Source organism: Amaranthus tricolor, chromosome 11 (assembly GCF_026212465.1).
Source record: "Amaranthus tricolor cultivar Red isolate AtriRed21 chromosome 11, ASM2621246v1, whole genome shotgun sequence".
Classification (NCBI taxonomy): Eukaryota; Viridiplantae; Streptophyta; class Magnoliopsida; order Caryophyllales; family Amaranthaceae; genus Amaranthus; species Amaranthus tricolor.
Window position 1 is genome coordinate 7618371 of NC_080057.1, and position 25438 is coordinate 7643808.

Genomic DNA, 25438 nt, shown 5'->3' on the forward strand with positions numbered 1-25438 from the left:
CAATGACAAATGAACGATTAAGAATGAACAAGGATCAATGATCAATGAAGAATGAACGATGAAGAATAAACAAGGATTAATGGTCAATGACGAATGAACGATGAAGAATGAACAAGGATCAATGATCAATGAAGAATGAACGATGAAGAATGAACAAGGATAAATGGTCAATGAAGAATGAACGATGAAGAATGAACAAGGATCAATGATCAATGAAGAATGAACGATGAAGAATGAACAAGGATCAATAGTCAATGACGAATGAACGATGAAGAATGAACAAGGATCAATGATCAATGAATAATGAACGATGAAGAATGAACAAGGATTAATGGTCAATGTCGAATGAAAGATGAAGAATGAACAAGGATCAATGACCAATGAAGAATGAACGATGAAGAATGAACAAGGATCAATGATCAATGAAGAATGAACGATGAAGAATGAACAAGGATCAATGAAGAATGACGAATGAACGATGAAGAATGAACAAGAATCAATGATCAATGAAGAATGAACGATGAAGAATGAACAAAGATTAATGCTCAATGAAGAATGAACGATGAAGAATGAACAAGGATCAATGATCAATGAAGATTGAACGATGAAGAATGAACAAGGATTAATGGTCAATGACGAATGAACGATGAAGAATGAACAAGGATCAATGATCAATGAAGAATGCACGATGAAGAATGAACAAGGATTAATGGTCAATGACGAATGAACGATGAAGAATTAACAAGGATCAATGATCAATGAAGAATGAACAAGGATCAATGGTCAATGACGAATGAACGATGAAGAATGAACAAGGATCAATGATCAAAGATAAATGAACGATGAAGAATTAACAAGGATCAATGATCAATGAAGAATGAACGATGAAGAATGAACAAGGATCAATGATCAATGAAGAATGAACAAGGATCAATGCTCAGTGACGAATGAACGATGAAGAATGAACAAGGATCAATGATCAATGTAGAATAAACGATGAAGAATGAACAAGGATCAATGATCAATGTAGAATGAACGATGAAGAATGAACAAGGATTAATGGTGTATGACGAATGAACGATGAAGAATGAACAAGGATCAATGATCAATCAAGAATGAACGATGAAGAATGTACAAGGATCAATAGTCAATGACGAATGAACGATGAAGAATGAACAAGGATCAATGATCAATGAATAATGAACGATGAAGAATGAACAAGGATTAATGGTCAATGACGAATGAACGATGAAGAATGAACAAGGATCAATGATCAATGAAGAATGAACGATGAAGAATAAACAAGAATCAATGATCAATGAAGAATGAACAAGGATCAATGGTCAATGAAGAATGAACGATGAAGAATGAACAAGGATCAATGATCAATGAAGAATGCACGATTAAGAATGAACAAGGATCAATGGTCAATGACGAATGAACGATGAAGAATGAACAAGGATCAATGATCAATGAAGAATGAACGATGAAGAATGAACAAGAATCAATGATCAATGACAAATGAACGATGAAGAATGAACAAGGATCAATGATCAATGAAGAATGAACGATGAAGAACGAACAAGGATCAATGAAGAATGACGAATGAACGATGAAGAATGAACAAGGATCAATGATCAATGAAGAATGAACGATGAAGAATGAACAAAGATTAATGCTCAATGAAGAATGAACGATGAAGAATGAACAAGGATCAATGATCAATGACAAATGAACGATGAAGAATGAACAAGGATCAATGATCAATGAAGAATGAACGATGAAGAACGAACAAGGGTCAATGATCAATGAAGAATGAACGATGAAGAATGAACAAGGATTAATGATCAATGAAGAATGAACGATGAAGAATGAACAAGGATCAATGATCAATGAAGAATGAACGATGAAGAATGAACAAGGATCAATGATCAATGAAGAATGAACGATGAAGAATGAACAAGGATCAATGAAGAATGACGAATGAACGATGAAGAATGAACAAGGATCAATGATCAATGAAGAATGACCGATGAAGAATGAACAAGGATCAATGATGAATGACGAATGAACGATGAAGAATGAACAAGGATCAATGATCAATGAAGAATGAACGATGAAGAATGAACAAGATGAACGATGAAGAATGAACCAGGATCAATGATCAATGAAGAATGAACAAGGATCAATGATGAATGACGAATGAACGATGAAGAATGAACAAGGATCAATGATCAATGAAGAATGAACGATGAAGAATGAACAAGGATGAATGCTCAATGAAGAATGAACGATGAAGAATGAACAAGGATCAATTATCAATGACAAATGAATGATGAAGAATGAACAAGGATCAATGATCAATGAAGAATGAATGATGAAGAATAAACAAGGATTAATGGTCAATGACGAATGAACGATGAAGAATGAACAAGGATTAATGATCAATGAAGAATGAACGATGAAGAATGAACAAGGATCAATGGTCAATAAAGAATGAACGATGAAGAATGAACAAGGGTCAATGATCAATGAAGAATGAACGATGAAGAATGAACAAGGATTAATGATCAATGAAGAATGAACGATGAAGAATGAACAAGGATCAATGATCAATGAAGAATGAACGATGAAGAATGAATAAGGGTCAATGATCAATGAAGAATGAACGATGAAGAATGAACAAGGATTAATGATCAATGACAAATGAACGATGAAGAATGAACAAGGATCAATGATCAATAAAGAATGAACGATGAAGAATGAACAAGGATCAATGATCAATGAAGAATGAACGATGAAGATTGAACAAGGATCAATTATCAATGACAAATGAACGATGAAGAATGAACAAGGATCAATGATCAATGAAGAATGAACGATGAAGAATAAACAAGGATTAATTGTCAATGACGAATGAACGATGAAGAACGAACAAGGATCAATGATCAATGAAGAATGAACGATGAAGAATGAACAAGGATCAATGGTCAATGAAGAATGAACGATGAAGAATGAACAAGGATCAATGATCAATGAAGAATGAACGATGAAGAATGAACAAGGATCAATAGTCAATGACGAATGAACGATGAAGAATGAACAAGGATCAATGATCAATGAATAATGAACGATGAAGAATGAACAAGGATTAATGGTCAATGTCGAATGAAAGATGAAGAATGAACAAGGATCAATGACCAATGAAGAATGAACGATGAAGAATGAACAAGGATCAATGATCAATGAAGAATGAACGATGAAGAATGAACAAGGATCAATGAAGAATGACGAATGAACGATGAAGAATGAACAAGGATCAATGATCAATGAAGAATGAACGATGAAGAATGAACAAAGATTAATGCTCAATGAAGAATGAACGATGAAGAATGAACAAGGATCAATGATCAATGAAGAATGAACAATGAAGAATAAACAAGGATCAATGGTCAATGACGAATGAACGATGAAGAATCAACATGGATCAATGATCAATGATGAATTAACGATGAAGAATGAACAAGGATCAATGCTCAATGAAGAATGAACGATGAAGAATGAACAAGGATCAATGCTCAATGAAGAATGAACAAGGATCAATTATCAATGACAAATGAACGATGAAGAATGAACAAGGATCAATGATCAATGAAGAATGAACGATGAAGAATAAACAAGGATTAATGGTCAATGACTAATGAACGATGAAGAATGAACAAGGATCAATGATCAATGAAGAATGAACGATGAAGAATGAACAAGGATCAATGGTCAAAGAAGAATGAACGATGAAGAATGAACAAGGATCAATGATCAATGACGAATAAACGATGAAGAATGAACAAGGATCAATGATCAATAAAGAATGAACGATGAAGAATGAACAAGGATCAATGATCAATGAAGAAGGAACGATGAAGAATGAACAAGGATCAATGATCAATGACAAATGAACGATGAAGAATAAACAAGGATTAATGGTCAATGACGAATGAACGATGAAGAATAATAAGGATCAATGATCAATGAAGAATGAACGATGAAGAATGAACAAGGATAAATGGTCAATGAAGAATGAACGATGAAGAATGAACAAGGATCAATGATCAATGAAGAATGAACGATGAAGAATGAACAAGGATCAATGGTCAATGAAGAATGGACGATGAAGAATGAACAAGGATCAATGATCAATGAAGAATGAACGATGAAGAATGAACAAGGATAAATGATCAATGAAGAATGAACGATGAAGAATGAACAAGGATCAATTATCAATGACAAATGAACGATGAAGAATGAAAAAGGATCAATGATCAATGAAGAATGAACGATAAAGAATAAACAAGGATTAATGGTCAATGACGAATGAACGATGAAGAATGAACAAGGATCAATGGTCAACGAAGAATGAACGATGAAGAATGAACAAGGATTAATGGTCAATGTCGAATGAACGATGAAGAATGAACAAGGATCAATGATCAATGACAAATGAACGATGAAGAATGAACAAGGATCAATGATCAATGAAAAATGAACGATGAAGAATAAACAAGGATTAATTGTCAATGACGAATGAACGATGAAGAATGAACAAGGATCAATGCTCAATGAAGAATGAACGATGAAGAATGAACAAGGATCAATGATCAATGAAGAATCAACGATGAAGAATGAACAATGATTAATGGTCAATGACGAATGAACGATGAAGAATGAACGAGGATCAATGATCAATGAAGAATGAACGATGAAGAATGAACAAGGATTAATGCTCAATGAAGAATGAACGATGAAGAATGAACAAGGATCAATGATCAATGAAGAATGCACGATGAAGAATGAACAAGGATTAATGGTCAATGACGAATGAACGATGAAGAATTAACAAGGATCAATGATCAATGAAGAATGAACTATGAAGAATGAACTATGAAGAATGAACAAGGATCAATGGTCAATGACGAATGAACGATGAAGAATGAACAAGGATCAATGATCAAAGAAGAATGAACGATGAAGAATTAACAAGGATCAATGATCAATGAAGAATGAACGATGAAGAATGAACAAGGATCAATAGTCAATGACGAATGAACGATGAAGAATGAACAAGGATCAATGATCAATGTAGAATGAACGATGAAGAATGAACAAGGATCAATGATCAATGTAGAATGAAAGATGAAGAATGAACAAGGATTAATGGTGAATGACGAATGAACGATGAAGAATGAACAAGGATCAAGGATCAATCAAGAATGAACGATGAAGAATGAACAAGGATTAATGGTCAATGACGAATGAACGATGAAGAATGAACAAGGATCAATGATCAATGAAGAATGAAGGATTAAGAATAAACAAGCATTAATGATCAATGAAGAATGAACGATGAAGAATGAACAAGGATCAATGATCAATGAAGAATGAACGATGAAGAATGAACAAGGATCAATGATCAATGAAGAATGAACGATGAAGAATGAACAAGGATCAATGATCAATGACAAATGAACGATGAAGAATGAACAAGGATCAATGATCAATGAAGAATGAACGATGAAGAATAAACAAGGATTAATGGTCAATGACGAATGAACGATGAAGAATGAACAAGGATCAATGATCAATGAAGAATGAACGATGAAGAATGAACAAGGATAAATGGTCAATGAAGAATGAACGATGAAGAATGAACAAGGATCAATGATCAATGAAGAATGAACGATGAAGAATGAACAAGGATCAATAGTCAATGACGAATGAACGATGAAGAATGAACAAGGATCAATGATCAATGAATAATGAACGATGAAGAATGAACAAGGATTAATTGTCAATGTCGAATGAAAGATGAAGAATGAACAAGGATCAATGACCAATGAAGAATGAACGATGAAGAATGAACAAGGATCAATGATCAATGAAGAATGAACGATGAAGAATGAACAAGGATCAATGAAGAATGACGAATGAACGATGAAGAATGAACAAGGATCAATGATCAATGAAGAATGAACGATGAAGAATGAACAAAGATTAATGCTCAATGAAGAATGAACGATGAAGAATGAACAAGGATCAATGATCAATGAAGAATGAACGATGAAGAATGAACAAGGATTAATGGTCAATGACGAATGAACGATGAAGAATGAACAAGGATCAATGATCAATGAAGAATGCACGATGAAGAATGAACAAGGATTAATGGTCAATGACGAATGAACGATGAAGAATTAACAAGGATCAATGATCAATGAAGAATGAACAAGGATCAATGGTCAATGACGAATGAACGATGAAGAATGAACAAGGATCAATGATCAAAGATAAATGAACGATGAAGAATTAACAAGGATCAATGATCAATGAAGAATGAACGATGAAGAATGAACAAGGATCAATGATCAATGAAGAATGAACAAGGATCAATGCTCAGTGACGAATGAACGATGAAGAATGAACAAGGATCAATGATCAATGTAGAATAAACGATGAAGAATGAACAAGGATCAATGATCAATGTAGAATGAACGATGAAGAATGAACAAGGATTAATGGTGAATGACGAATGAACGATGAAGAATGAACAAGGATCAATGATCAATCAAGAATGAACGATGTAGAATGAACAAGGATTAATGGTCAATGACGAATGAACGATGAAGAATGAACAAGGATCAATGATCAATGAAGAATGAACGATGAAGACTGAACAAGGATTAATGATCAATGAAGAATGAACGATGAAGAATGTACAAGGATCAATAGTCAATGACGAATGAACGATGAAGAATGAACAAGGATCAATGATCAATGAATAATGAACGATGAAGAATGAACAAGGATTAATGGTCAATGACGAATGAACGATGAAGAATGAACAAGGATCAATGATCAATGAAGAATGAACGATGAAGAATAAACAAGAATCAATGATCAATGAAGAATGAACAAGGATCAATGGTCAATGAAGAATGAACGATGAAGAATGAACAAGGATCAATGATCAATGAAGAATGCACGATTAAGAATGAACAAGGATCAATGGTCAATGACGAATGAACGATGAAGAATGAACAGGGATCAATGATCAATGAAGAATGAACGATGAAGAATGAACAAGGATCAATGATCAATGACAAATGAACGATGAAGAATGAACAAGGATCAATGATCAATGAAGAATGAACGATGAAGAACGAACAAGGGTCAATGATCAATGAAGAATGAACGATGAAGAATGAACAAGGATTAATGATCAATGAAGAATGAACGATGAAGAATGAACAAGGATCAATGATCAATGAAGAATGAACGATGAAGAATGAACAAGGATCAATGATCAATGAAGAATGAACGATGAAGAATGAACAAGGATCAATGAAGAATGACGAATGAACGATGAAGAATGAACAAGGATCAATGATCAATGAAGAATGACCGATGAAGAATGAACAAGGATCAATGATGAATGACGAATGAACGATGAAGAATGAACAAGGATCAATGATCAATGAAGAATGAACGATGAAGAATGAACAAGATGAACGATGAAGAATGAACCAGGATCAATGATCAATGAAGAATGAACAAGGATCAATGATGAATGACGAATGAACGATGAAGAATGAACAAGGATCAATGATCAATGAAGAATGAACGATGAAGAATGAACAAGGATGAATGCTCAATGAAGAATGAACGATGAAGAATGAACAAGGATCAATTATCAATGACAAATGAATGATGAAGAATGAACAAGGATCAATGATCAATGAAGAATGAATGATGAAGAATAAACAAGGATTAATGGTCAATGACGAATGAACGATGAAGAATGAACAAGGATCAATGATCAATGAAGAATGAACGATGAAGAATGAACAAGGATCAATGGTCAATAAAGAATGAACGATGAAGAATGAACAAGGGTCAATGATCAATGAAGAATGAACGATGAAGAATGAACAAGGATTAATGATCAATGAAGAATGAACGATGAAGAATGAACAAGGATCAATGATCAATGACGAATAAACGATGAAGAATGAACAAGGATCAATGATCAATAAAGAATGAACGATGAAGAATGAACAAGGATCAATGATCAATGAAGAATGAACGATGAAGAATGAACAAGGATCAATTATCAATGACAAATGAACGATGAAGAATGAACAAGGATCAATGATCAATGAAGAATGAACGATAAAGAATAAACAAGGATTAATGGTCAATGACGAATGAACAATGAAGAATGAACAAGGATCAATAGTCAATGAAGAATGAACAAGGATCAATGATCAATGAAGAATAAACAAGGATTAATGGTCAATGAAGAATGAACGATGAAGAATGAACAAGGATCAATGATCAATGACGAATGAACGATGAAGAATGAACAAGGATCAATGATCAATGAAGAATGAACGATGAAGAATTAACAAGGATCAATGATCAATGAAGAATGAACGATGAAGAATGAACAAGGATCAATAGTCAATGACGAATGAACGATGAAGAACGAACAAGGATCAATGATCAATGAATAATGAACGATGAAGAATGAACAAGGATTAATGGTCAATGTCGAATGAACGATGAAGAATGAACAAGGATCAATGATCAATGAAGAATGAACGATGAAGAATGAACAAGGATCAATCATCAATGAAGAATGAACGATGAAGAATGCACAAGGATCAATGAAGAATGACGAATGAACGATGAAGAATGAACAAGGATCAATGATCAATGAAGAATGAACGATGAAGAATGAACAAAGATTAATGCTCAATCAAGAATGAACGATGAAGAATGAACAAGGATCAATGATCAATGAAGAATGAACGATGAAGAATGAACAAGGATTAATGGTCAATGACGAATGAACGATGAAGAATGAACAAGGATCAATGATCAATGAAGAATGAACGATGAAGAATGAACAAGGATTAATGCTCAATGAAGAATGAACGATGAAGAATGAACAAGGATCAATGATCAATGAAGAATGCACGATGAAGATTGAACAAGGATTAATGGTCAATGAAGAATGAACGATGAAGAATGAACAAGGATCAATGATCAATGACAAATGAACGATGAAGAATGAACAAGGATCAATGATCAATGAAGAATGAACGATGAAGAATAAACAAGGATTAATGGTCAATGACGAATGAACGATGAAGAATGAACAAGGATCAATGATCAATGAAGAATGAACGATGAAGAATGAACAAGGATAAATGGTCAATGAAGAATGAACGATGAAGAATGAACAAGGATCAATAATCAATGAAGAATGAACGATGAAGAATGAACAAGGATCAATAGTCAATGAGGAATGAACGATGAAGAATGAACAAGGATCAATGATCAATGAATAATGAACGATGAAGAATGAACAAGGATTAATGGTCAATGTCGAATGAAAGATGAAGAATGAACAAGGATCAATGACCAATGAAGAATGAACGATGAAGAATGAACAAGGATCAATGATCAATGAAGAATGAACGATGAAGAATGAACAAGGATCAATGAAGAATGACGAATGAACGATGAAGAATGAACAAGGATCAATGATCAATGAAGAATGAACGATGAAGAATGAACAAAGATTAATGCTCAATGAAGAATGAACGATGAAGAATGAACAAGGATCAATGATCAATGAAGAATGCACGATGAAGAATGAACAAGGATTAATGGTCAATGACGAATGAACGATGAACAATGAACAAGGATCAATGATCAATGAAGAATGCACGATGAAGAATGAACAAGGATTAATGGTCAATGACGAATGAACGATGAAGAATTAACAAGGATCAATGATCAATGAAGAATGAACAAGGATCAATGGTCAATGACGAATGAACGATGAAGAATGAACAAGGATCAATGATCAAAGATAAATGAACGATGAAGAATTAACAAGGATCAATGATCAATGAAGAATGAACGATGAAGAATGAACAAGGATCAATGATCAATGAAGAATGAACAAGGATCAATGCTCAGTGACGAATGAACGATGAAGAATGAACAAGGATCAATGATCAATGTAGAAGAAACGATGAAGAATGAACAAGGATCAATGATCAATGAAGAATGACCGATGAAGAATGAACAAGGATCAATGATGAATGACGAATGAACGATGAAGAATGAACAAAGATCAATGATCAATGAAGAATGAACGATGAAGAATGAACAAGATGAACGATGAAGAATGAACCAGGATCAATGATCAATGAAGAATGAACAAGGATCAATGATGAATGACGAATGAACGATGAAGAATGAACAAGGATCAATGATCAATGAAGAATGAACGATGAAGAATGAACAAGGATGAATGCTCAATGAAGAATGAACGATGAAGAATGAACAAGGATCAATTATCAATGACAAATGAATGATGAAGAATGAACAAGGATCAATGATCAATGAAGAATGAATGATGAAGAATAAACAAGGATTAATGGTCAATGACGAATGAACGATGAAGAATGAACAAGGATCAATGATCAATGAAGAATGAACGATGAAGAATGAACAAGGATCAATGGTCAATAAAGAATGAACGATGAAGAATGAACAAGGGTCAATGATCAATGAAGAATGAACGATGAAGAATGAACAAGGATTAATGATCAATGAAGAATGAACGATGAAGAATGAACAAGGATCAATGATCAATGAAGAATGAACGATGAAGAATGAATAAGGGTCAATGATCAATGAAGAATGAACGATGAAGAATGAACAAGGATTAATGATCAATGACAAATGAACGATGAAGAATGAACAAGGATCAATGATCAATAAAGAATGAACGATGAAGAATGAACAAGGATCAATGATCAATGAAGAATGAACGATGAAGATTGAACAAGGATCAATTATCAATGACAAATGAACGATGAAGAATGAACAAGGATCAATGATCAATGAAGAATGAACGATGAAGAATAAACAAGGATTAATTGTCAATGACGAATGAACGATGATGAATGAACAAGGATCAATGATCAATGAAGAATGAACGATGAAGAATGAACAAGGATCAATGGTCAATGAAGAATGAACGATGAAGAATGAACAAGGATCAATGATGAATGACGAATGAACGATGAAGAATGAACAAGGATCAATGATCAATGAAGAATGAACGATGAAGAATGAACAAGGATCAATGATCAATGAAGAATGAACGATGAAGAATGAACAAGGATCAATGATCAATGAAGAATAAACGATGAAGAATGAACAAGGATCAATGATCAATGAAGAATGAACGATGAAGAATGAACAAGGATTAATGCTCAATGAAGAATGAACGATGAAGAATGAACAAGGATCAATGATCAATGAAGAATGAACGATGAAGAATGAACAAGTATCAATGATCTATGAAGAATGAACGATGAAGAATGAACAAGGATTAATGCTCAATGAAGAATGAACGATGAAGAATGAACAAGGATCAATGATCAATGACAAATGAACGATGAAGAATGAACAAGGATCAATGATCAATGAAGATTGAACAATGAAGAATAAACAAGGATCAATGGTCAATGACGAATGAACGATGAAGAATCAACATGGATCAATGATCAATGAAGAATTAACGATGAAGAATGAACAAGGATCAATGCTGAATGAAGAATGAACGATGAAGAATGAACAAGGATCAATGCTCAATGAAGAATGAACGATGAAGAATGAACAAGGATCAATTATCAATGACAAATGAACGATGAAGAATGAACAAGGATCAATGATCAATGAAGAATGAATGATGAAGAATAAACAAGGATTAATGGTCAATGACGAATGAACGATGAAGAATGAACAAGGATCAATGATCAATGAAGAATGAACGATGAAGAATGAACAAGGATCAATGGTCAATGACGAATGAACGATGAAGAATCAACAAGGATCAATGATCAATGAAGAATGAACGATGAAGAATGAACAAGGATCAATGCTCAATGAAGAATGAACAAGGATCAATTATCAATGACAAATGAACGATGAAGAATGAACAAGGATCAATGATCAATGAAGAATGAACGATGAAGAATAAACAAGGATTAATGGTCAATGACTAATGAACGATGAAGAATGAACAAGGATCAATGATCAATGAAAAATGAACGATGAAGAATAAACAAGGATTAATTGTCAATGACGAATGAACGATGAAGAATGAACAAGGATCAATGCTCAATGAAGAATGAACGATGAAGAATGAACAAGGATCAATGATCAATGAAGAATCAACGATGAAGAATGAACAATGATTAATGGTCAATGACGAATGAACGATGAAGAATGAACGAGGATCAATGATCAATGAAGAATGAACGATGAAGAATGAACAAGGATTAATGCTCAATGAAGAATGAACGATGAAGAATGAACAAGGATCAATGATCAATGAAGAATGCACGATGAAGAATGAACAAGGATTAATGGTCAATGACGAATGAACGATGAAGAATTAACAAGGATCAATGATCAATGAAGAATGAACTATGAAGAATGAACTATGAAGAATGAACAAGGATCAATGGTCAATGACGAATGAACGATGAAGAATGAACAAGGATCAATGATCAAAGAAGAATGAACGATGAAGAATTAACAAGGATCAATGATCAATGAAGAATGAACGATGAAGAATGAACAAGGATCAATAGTCAATGACGAATGAACGATGAAGAATGAACAAGGATCAATGATCAATGTAGAATGAACGATGAAGAATGAACAAGGATCAATGATCAATGTAGAAGAAACGATGAAGAATGAACAAGGATCAATGATCAATGAAGAATGACCGATGAAGAATGAACAAGGATCAATGATGAATGACGAATGAACGATGAAGAATGAACAAAGATCAATGATCAATGAAGAATGAACGATGAAGAATGAACAAGATGAACGATGAAGAATGAACCAGGATCAATGATCAATGAAGAATGAACAAGGATCAATGATGAATGACGAATGAACGATGAAGAATGAACAAGGATCAATGATCAATGAAGAATGAACGATGAAGAATGAACAAGGATGAATGCTCAATGAAGAATGAACGATGAAGAATGAACAAGGATCAATTATCAATGACAAATGAATGATGAAGAATGAACAAGGATCAATGATCAATGAAGAATGAATGATGAAGAATAAACAAGGATTAATGGTCAATGACGAATGAACGATGAAGAATGAACAAGGATCAATGATCAATGAAGAATGAACGATGAAGAATGAACAAGGATCAATGGTCAATAAAGAATGAACGATGAAGAATGAACAAGGGTCAATGATCAATGAAGAATGAACGATGAAGAATGAACAAGGATTAATGATCAATGAAGAATGAACGATGAAGAATGAACAAGGATCAATGATCAATGAAGAATGAACGATGAAGAATGAATAAGGGTCAATGATCAATGAAGAATGAACGATGAAGAATGAACAAGGATTAATGATCAATGACAAATGAACGATGAAGAATGAACAAGGATCAATGATCAATAAAGAATGAACGATGAAGAATGAACAAGGATCAATGATCAATGAAGAATGAACGATGAAGATTGAACAAGGATCAATTATCAATGACAAATGAACGATGAAGAATGAACAAGGATCAATGATCAATGAAGAATGAACGATGAAGAATAAACAAGGATTAATTGTCAATGACGAATGAACGATGATGAATGAACAAGGATCAATGATCAATGAAGAATGAACGATGAAGAATGAACAAGGATCAATGGTCAATGAAGAATGAACGATGAAGAATGAACAAGGATCAATGATGAATGACGAATGAACGATGAAGAATGAACAAGGATCAATGATCAATGAAGAATGAACGATGAAGAATGAACAAGGATCAATGATCAATGAAGAATGAACGATGAAGAATGAACAAGGATCAATGATCAATGAAGAATAAACGATGAAGAATGAACAAGGATCAATGATCAATGAAGAATGAACGATGAAGAATGAACAAGGATTAATGCTCAATGAAGAATGAACGATGAAGAATGAACAAGGATCAATGATCAATGAAGAATGAACGATGAAGAATGAACAAGTATCAATGATCTATGAAGAATGAACGATGAAGAATGAACAAGGATTAATGCTCAATGAAGAATGAACGATGAAGAATGAACAAGGATCAATGATCAATGACAAATGAACGATGAAGAATGAACAAGGATCAATGATCAATGAAGATTGAACAATGAAGAATAAACAAGGATCAATGGTCAATGACGAATGAACGATGAAGAATCAACATGGATCAATGATCAATGAAGAATTAACGATGAAGAATGAACAAGGATCAATGCTGAATGAAGAATGAACGATGAAGAATGAACAAGGATCAATGCTCAATGAAGAATGAACGATGAAGAATGAACAAGGATCAATTATCAATGACAAATGAACGATGAAGAATGAACAAGGATCAATGATCAATGAAGAATGAATGATGAAGAATAAACAAGGATTAATGGTCAATGACGAATGAACGATGAAGAATGAACAAGGATCAATGATCAATGAAGAATGAACGATGAAGAATGAACAAGGATCAATGGTCAATGACGAATGAACGATGAAGAATCAACAAGGATCAATGATCAATGAAGAATGAACGATGAAGAATGAACAAGGATCAATGCTCAATGAAGAATGAACAAGGATCAATTATCAATGACAAATGAACGATGAAGAATGAACAAGGATCAATGATCAATGAAGAATGAACGATGAAGAATAAACAAGGATTAATGGTCAATGACTAATGAACGATGAAGAATGAACAAGGATCAATGATCAATGAAAAATGAACGATGAAGAATAAACAAGGATTAATTGTCAATGACGAATGAACGATGAAGAATGAACAAGGATCAATGCTCAATGAAGAATGAACGATGAAGAATGAACAAGGATCAATGATCAATGAAGAATCAACGATGAAGAATGAACAATGATTAATGGTCAATGACGAATGAACGATGAAGAATGAACGAGGATCAATGATCAATGAAGAATGAACGATGAAGAATGAACAAGGATTAATGCTCAATGAAGAATGAACGATGAAGAATGAACAAGGATCAATGATCAATGAAGAATGCACGATGAAGAATGAACAAGGATTAATGGTCAATGACGAATGAACGATGAAGAATTAACAAGGATCAATGATCAATGAAGAATGAACTATGAAGAATGAACTATGAAGAATGAACAAGGATCAATGGTCAATGACGAATGAACGATGAAGAATGAACAAGGATCAATGATCAAAGAAGAATGAACGATGAAGAATTAACAAGGATCAATGATCAATGAAGAATGAACGATGAAGAATGAACAAGGATCAATAGTCAATGACGAATGAACGATGAAGAATGAACAAGGATCAATGATCAATGTAGAATGAACGATGAAGAATGAACAAGGATCAATGATCAATGTAGAATGAAAGATGAAGAATGAACAAGGATTAATGGTGAATGACGAATGAACGATGAAGAATGAACAAGGATCAAGGATCAATCAAGAATGAACGATGAAGAATGAACAAGGATTAATGGTCAATGACGAATGAACGATGAAGAATGAACAAGGATCAATGATCAATGAAGAATGAAGGATTAAGAATAAACAAGCATTAATGATCAATGAAGAATGAACGATGAAGAATGAACAAGGATCAATGATCAATGAAGAATGAACGATGAAGAATGAACAAGGATCAATGATCAATGAAGAATGAACGATGAAGAATGAACAAGGATCAATGATCAATGACAAATGAACGATGAAGAATGAACAAGGATCAATGATCAATGAAGAATGAACGATGAAGAATAAACAAGGATTAATGGTCAATGACGAATGAACGATGAAGAATGAACAAGGATCAATGATCAATGAAGAATGAACGATGAAGAATGAACAAGGATAAATGGTCAATGAAGAATGAACGATGAAGAATGAACAAGGATCAATGATCAATGAAGAATGAACGATGAAGAATGAACAAGGATCAATAGTCAATGACGAATGAACGATGAAGAATGAACAAGGATCAATGATCAATGAATAATGAACGATGAAGAATGAACAAGGATTAATTGTCAATGTCGAATGAAAGATGAAGAATGAACAAGGATCAATGACCAATGAAGAATGAACGATGAAGAATGAACAAGGATCAATGATCAATGAAGAATGAACGATGAAGAATGAACAAGGATCAATGAAGAATGACGAATGAACGATGAAGAATGAACAAGGATCAATGATCAATGAAGAATGAACGATGAAGAATGAACAAAGATTAATGCTCAATGAAGAATGAACGATGAAGAATGAACAAGGATCAATGATCAATGAAGAATGAACGATGAAGAATGAACAAGGATTAATGGTCAATGACGAATGAACGATGAAGAATGAACAAGGATCAATGATCAATGAAGAATGCACGATGAAGAATGAACAAGGATTAATGGTCAATGACGAATGAACGATGAAGAATTAACAAGGATCAATGATCAATGAAGAATGAACAAGGATCAATGGTCAATGACGAATGAACGATGAAGAATGAACAAGGATCAATGATCAAAGATAAATGAACGATGAAGAATTAACAAGGATCAATGATCAATGAAGAATGAACGATGAAGAATGAACAAGGATCAATGATCAATGAAGAATGAACAAGGATCAATGCTCAGTGACGAATGAACGATGAAGAATGAACAAGGATCAATGATCAATGTAGAATAAACGATGAAGAATGAACAAGGATCAATGATCAATGTAGAATGAACGATGAAGAATGAACAAGGATTAATGGTGAATGACGAATGAACGATGAAGAATGAACAAGGATCAATGATCAATCAAGAATGAACGATGTAGAATGAACAAGGATTAATGGTCAATGACGAATGAACGATGAAGAATGAACAAGGATCAATGATCAATGAAGAATGAACGATGAAGACTGAACAAGGATTAATGATCAATGAAGAATGAACGATGAAGAATGTACAAGGATCAATAGTCAATGACGAATGAACGATGAAGAATGAACAAGGATCAATGATCAATGAATAATGAACGATGAAGAATGAACAAGGATTAATGGTCAATGACGAATGAACGATGAAGAATGAACAAGGATCAATGATCAATGAAGAATGAACGATGAAGAATAAACAAGAATCAATGATCAATGAAGAATGAACAAGGATCAATGGTCAATGAAGAATGAACGATGAAGAATGAACAAGGATCAATGATCAATGAAGAATGCACGATTAAGAATGAACAAGGATCAATGGTCAATGACGAATGAACGATGAAGAATGAACAAGGATCAATGATCAATGAAGAATGAACGATGAAGAATGAACAAGGATAAATGATCAATGACAAATGAACGATGAAGAATGAACAAGGATCAATGATCAATGAAGAATGAACGATGAAGAACGAACAAGGGTCAATGATCAATGAAGAATGAACGATGAAGAATGAACAAGGATTAATGATCAATGAAGAATGAACGATGAAGAATGAACAAGGGTCAATGATCAATGACGAATAAACGATGAAGAATGAACAAGGATCAATGATCAATAAAGAATGAACGATGAAGAATGAACAAGGATCAATGATCAATGAAGAATGAACGATGAAGAATTAACAAGGATCAATTATCAATGACAAATGAACGATGAAGAATGAACAAGGATCAATGATCAATGAAGAATGAACGATAAAGAATAAACAAGGATTAATGGTCAATGACGAATGAACAATGAAGAATGAACAAGGATCAATAGTCAATGAAGAATGAACAAGGATCAATGATCAATGAAGAATAAACAAGGATTAATGGTCAATGAAGAATGAACGATGAAGAATGAACAAGGATCAATGATCAATGACGAATGAACGATGAAGAATGAACAAGGATCAATGATCAATGAAGAATGAACGATGAAGAATTAACAAGGATCAATGATCAATGAAGAATGAACGATGAAGAATGAACAAGGATCAATAGTCAATGACGAATGAACGATGAAGAACGAACAAGGATCAATGATCAATGAATAATGAACGATGAAGAATGAACAAGGATTAATGGTCAATGTCGAATGAACGATGAAGAATGAACAAGGATCAATGATCAATGAAGAATGAACGATGAAGAATGAACAAGGATCAATCATCAATGAAGAATGAACGATGAAGAATGCACAAGGATCAATGAAGAATGACGAATGAACGATGAAGAATGAACAAGGATCAATGATCAATGAAGAATGAACGATGAAGAATGAACAAAGATTAATGCTCAATCAAGAATGAACGATGAAGAATGAACAAGGATCAATGATCAATGAAGAATGAACGATGAATAATGAACAAGGATTAATGGTCAATGACGAATGAACGATGAAGAATGAACAAGGATCAATGATCAATGAAGAATGAACGATGAAGAATGAACAAGGATTAATGCTCAATGAAGAATGAACGATGAAGAATGAACAAGGATCAATGATCAATGAAGAATGCACGATGAAGATTGAACAAGGATTAATGGTCAATGAAGAATGAACGATGAAGAATGAACAAGGATCAATGATCAATGACAAATGAACGATGAAGAATGAACAAGGATCAATGATCAATGAAGAATGAACGATGAAGAATAAACAAGGATTAATGGTCAATGACGAATGAACGATGAAGAATGAACAAGGATCAATGATCAATGAAGAATGAACGATGAAGAATGAACAAGGATAAATGGTCAATGAAGAATGAACGATGAAGAATGAACAAGGATCAATGATCAATGAAGAATGAACGATGAAGAATGAACAAGGATCAATAGTCAATGACGAATGAACGATGAAGAATGAACAAGGATCAATGATCAATGAATAATGAACGATGAAGAATGAACAAGGATTAATGGTCAATGTCGAATGAAAGATGAAGAATGAACAAGGATCAATGACCAATGAAGAATGAACGATGAAGAATGAACAAGGATCAATGATCAATGAAGAATGAACGATGAAGAATGAACAAGGATCAATGAAGAATGACGAATGAACGATGAAGAATGAACAAGGATCAATGATCAATGAAGAATGAACGATGAAGAATGAACAAAGATTAATGCTCAATGAAGAATGAACGATGAAGAATGAACAAGGATCAATGATCAATGAAGAATGCACGATGAAGAATGAACAAGGATTAATGGTCAATGACGAATGAACGATGAACAATGAACAAGGATCAATGATCAATGAAGAATGCACGATGAAGAATGAACAAGGATTAATGGTCAATGACGAATGAACGATGAAGAATTAACAAGGATCAATGATCAATGAAGAATGAACAAGGATCAATGGTCAATGACGAATGAACGATGAAGAATGAACAAGGATCAATGATCAAAGATAAATGAACGATGAAGAATTAACAAGGATCAATGATCAATGAAGAATGAACGATGAAGAATGAACAAGGATCAATGATCAATGAAGAATGAACAAGGATCAATGCTCAGTGACGAATGAACGATGAAGAATGAACAAGGATCAATGATCAATGTAGAATAAACGATGAAGAATGAACAAGGATCAATGATCAATGAAGAATGACCGATGAAGAATGAACAAGGATCAATGATGAATGACGAATGAACGATGAAGAATGAACAAAGATCAATGATCAATGAAGAATGAACGATGAAGAATGAACAAGATGAACGATGAAGAATGAACCAGGATCAATGATCAATGAAGAATGAACAAGGATCAATGATGAATGACGAATGAACGATGAAGAATGAACAAGGATCAATGATCAATGAAGAATGAACGTTGAAGAATGAACAAGGATGAATGCTCAATGAAGAATGAACGATGAAGAATGAACAAGGATCAATTATCAATGACAAATGAATGATGAAGAATGAACAAGGATCAATGATCAATGAAGAATGAATGATGAAGAATAAACAAGGATTAATGGTCAATGACGAATGAACGATGAAGAATGAACAAGGATCAATGATCAATGAAGAATGAACGATGAAGAATGAACAAGGATCAATGGTCAATAAAGAATGAACGATGAAGAATGAACAAGGGTCAATGATCAATGAAGAATGAACGATGAAGAATGAACAAGGATTAATGATCAATGAAGAATGAACGATGAAGAATGAACAAGGATCAATGATCAATGAAGAATGAACGATGAAGAATGAATAAGGGTCAATGATCAATGAAGAATGAACGATGAAGAATGAACAAGGATTAATGATCAATGACAAATGAACGATGAAGAATGAACAAGGATCAATGATCAATAAAGAATGAACGATGAAGAATGAACAAGGATCAATGATCAATGAAGAATGAACGATGAAGATTGAACAAGGATCAATTATCAATGACAAATGAACGATGAAGAATGAACAAGGATCAATGATCAATGAAGAATGAACGATGAAGAATAAACAAGGATTAATTGTCAATGACGAATGAACGATGATGAATGAACAAGGAACAATGATCAATGAAGAATGAACGATGAAGAATGAACAAGGATCAATGGTCAATGAAGAATGAACGATGAAGAATGAACAAGGATCAATGATGAATGACGAATGAACGATGAAGAATGAACAAGGATCAATGATCAATGAAGAATGAACGATGAAGAATGAACAAGGATCAATGATCAATGAAGAATAAACGATGAAGAATGAACAAGGATCAATGATCAATGAAGAATGAACGATGAAGAATGAACAAGGATTAATGCTCAATGAAGAATGAACGATGAAGAATGAACAAGGATCAATGATCAATGAAGAATGAACGATGAAGAATGAACAAGTATCAATGATCTATGAAGAATGAACGATGAAGAATGAACAAGGATTAATGCTCAATGAAGAATGAACGATGAAGAATGAACAAGGATCAATGATCAATGACAAATGAACGATGAAGAATGAACAAGGATCAATGATCAATGAAGATTGAACAATGAAGAATAAACAAGGATCAATGGTCAATGACGAATGAACGATGAAGAATCAACATGGATCAATGATCAATGAAGAATTAACGATGAAGAATGAACAAGGATCAATGCTGAATGAAGAATGAACGATGAAGAATGAACAAGGATCAATGCTCAATGAAGAATGAACGATGAAGAATGAACAAGGATCAATTATCAATGACAAATGAACGATGAAGAATGAACAAGGATCAATGATCAATGAAGAATGAATGATGAAGAATAAACAAGGATTAATGGTCAATGACGAATGAACGATGAAGAATGAACAAGGATCAATGATCAATGAAGAATGAACGATGAAGAATGAACAAGGATCAATGGTCAATGAAGAATGAACGATGAAGAATCAACAAGGATCAATGATCAATGAAGAATGAACGATGAAGAATGAACAAGGATCAATGCTCAATGAAGAATGAACAAGGATCAATTATCAATGACAAATGAACGATGAAGAATGAACAAGGATCAATGATCAATGAAGAATGAACGATGAAGAATAAACAAGGATTAATGGTCAATGACTAATGAACGATGAAGAATGAACAAGGATCAACGATCAATGAAGAATGAACGATGAAGAATGAACAAGGATCAATGGTCAAAGAAGAATGAACGATGAAGAATGAACAAGGATCAATGATCAATGACGAATAAACGATGAAGAATGAACAAGGATCAATGATCAATAAAGAATGAACGATGAAAAATGAACAAGGATCAATGATCAATGAAGAATGAACGATGAAGAATGAACAAGGATCAATTATCAATGACAAATGAACGATGAAGAATGAACAAGGATCAATGATCAATGAAGAATGAACGATGAAGAATAAACAAGGATTAATGGTCAATGACGAATGAACAATGAAGAATGAACAAGGATCAACAGTCAATGAAGAATGAACAAGGATCAATGATCAATGAAGAATAAACAAGGATTAATGGTCAATGAAGAATGAACGATGAAGAATGAACAAGGATCAATGATCAATGACGAATGAACGATGAAGAATGAACAAGGATCAATGATCAATGAAGAATGAACGATGAAGAATTAACAAGGATCAATGATCAATGAAGAATGAACGATGAAGAATGAACAAGGATAAATAGTCAATGACGAATGAACGATGAAGAACGAACAAGGATCAATGATCAATGAATAATGAACGATAAAGAATGAACAAGGATTAATGGTCAATGTCGAATGAACGATGAAGAATGAACAAGGATCAATGATCAATGAAGAATGAACGATGAAGAATGAACAAGGATCAATCATCAATGAAGAATGAACGATGAAGAATGCACAAGGATCAATGAAGAATGATGAATGAACGATGAAGAATGAACAAGGATCAATGATCAATGAAGAATGAACGATGAAGAATGAACAAAGATTAATGCTCAATCAAGAATGAACGATGAAGAATGAACAAGGATCAATGATCAATGAAGAATGAACGATGAAGAATGAACAAGGATTAATGGTCAATGACGATCAGTCCAGCAGGTCCATCAGCATTTGTGTTGATCAGTGGGCATTTGTCCTGTACAAATGAATATTTGTAATACATATGTAGTAGCAGCAGTAGGCGTAGTGTGTAGTAGGTTCTTTTATGCAATATAATAATGTAATAGAACAGCAATAAAACAACAGGTTAAAGGATGTGCAACAAGTTCTTTAAGACAGCAGTAGCAAGTGCATCAGGTGCAGCATAGGATGTTCTTCTTGAAGCAAGCATATATGGGAAGTCAAGAATTGAGGACAATTCTTTTTCCAAGAGGGAGAAATTGATGCAAATGCATCAAGTGTTAGGTTGCTGGCCAAGGATGTGTTCCAAGGATTGAAGTATAAACCCAAGATCATGTTTTGGGAACAAGGAAGCCAAGGCAGCAACAGGGAACAGCATCACGCACAGGAAGATGGGAACAGTAAGCAGAACCCAAACTGCAGAGCAAACTAGCGACCAGGCCACCTTACACGACACGTGGGGACCAAACCTATGCATCCATGACCTGGACTAAAGTGGAAATTGAATCTCGGTACTTGGATCTAGCCATCAAGGGCCTAGGACCATGCTAAAGATCCACGTGGAGTCCTAGAAGATGAGCTAAAGGAAGGCTGCTCGATAGTTTTGAAGATCAGAATTTTGGCTAAGTGTTGGCTGCTGTTTTACATTCTGTTTTGTTAGCTAATTCCACGTGTATTAAGCAAGTCATTTGTAACGGCTAGTTTTAGAGGCAAAACTCTATATATACGTAGGCTCTCATGTAATAATGGACGTTCAACAACTTGTAATTCAGATTAAATCAAAGTAATAGAGAGGTATTCAGAAAAGAGTTTTCTGTTTTCTTCTTCGAAGTTGGAGGCAACTTCATCAAAGGCTACGGAGTAACCTTTGATCCTTGGAGTGTTAAGAGTTGTGGAGCAACCTTGATACTTTAAGGAAACCTCGAGTGCAAGGTCTGGAGGGCTTTGTACATATCAGTTTAGAGTCGATCATAGAGGAGGGTCACAGGGGATCACCATCAGAAAATCAAGAAAGGATTTCTTGATTCTGTTTGTGGTTGTTTCGTGTTCTTTGCATGATCATTTCGTAGTATTGTTTGTAGTAATCATTAAAGCTTCCGCGCGACATTCATCCTTGCATAACCAAGGCCCTAATCAGCCCCGGTTACGCATCAAATGATCAATGTAGAATGAACGATGAAGAATGAACAAGGATTAATGGTGAATGACGAATGAACGATGAAGAATGAACAAGGATCAATGATCAATCAAGAATGAACGATGAAGAATGAACAAGGATTAATGGTCAATGACGAATGAACGATGAAGAATGAACAAGGATCAATGATCAATGAAGAATGAACGATGAAGAATGAACAAGGATCAATGATCAATGAAGAATGAACGATGAAGAATGAACAAGGATCAATAGTCAATGACGAATGAACGATGAAGAATGAACAAGGATCAATGAATAATGAACGATGAAGAATGAACAAGGATCAATGAATAATGAACGATGAAGAATGAACAAGGATTAATGGTCAATGACGAATGAACGATGAAGAATAAACAAGGATCAATGATCAATGAAGAATGAACGATGAAGAATAAACAAGAATCAATGATCAAAGAAGAATGAACGATGAAGAATGAACAAGGATCAATGATCAATGAAGAATGAACGATGAAGAATAAACAAGGATCAATGATCAATGAAGAATGAACGATGAAGAATGAATAAGGATCAATGATCAATGACAAATAAACGATGAAGAATGAACAAGGTTCAATGACCAATGAACAATGAACAATGAAGAATAAACAAGGATTAATGGTCAATGACGAATGAACGATGAAGAATGAACAAGGATCAATGATCAATGAAGAATGAACGATGAAGAATGAACAAGGATAAATGGTCAATGAAGAATGAACGATGAAGAATGAACAAGGAACAATGATCAATGACGAATGAACGATGAAGAATGAACAAGGATCAATGATCAATGAAGAATGAACGATGAAGAATGAACAAGGGTCAATGATCAATGAAGAATTAACGATGAACAATGAACAAGGATTAATGATCAATGAAGAATGAACGATGAAGAATGAACAAGGATCAATGATCAATGACGAATGAACGATAAAGAATGAACAAGGATCAATGATCAATGAAGAATGAACGATGAAGAATGAACAAGGGTCAATGATCAATGAAGAATGAACGATGAAGAATGAACAAGGATTAATGATCAATGAAGAATGAACGATGAATAATGAACAAGGATCAATGATCAGTGAAGAATGAACGATGAAGAATGAACAAGGATTAATGGTCAATGACGAATGAACGATGAAGAATGAACAAGTATTAATGATCAATGAAGAATGAACGATGAAGAATGAACAGGGATCAATGATCAATGAAGAATGAACGATGAAGAATGAACAAGGATCAATAGTCAATGACGAATGAACGATGAAGAATGAACAAGGATCAATGATCAATGAATAATTAACGATGAAGAATGAACAAGGATTAATGGTCAATGACGAATGAACGATGAAGAATGAACAAGGATCAATGATCAATGAAGAATGAACGATGAAGAATGAACAAGGATCAATGATCAAAGAAGAATAAACGATGAAGAATGAACAAGGATCAATGAT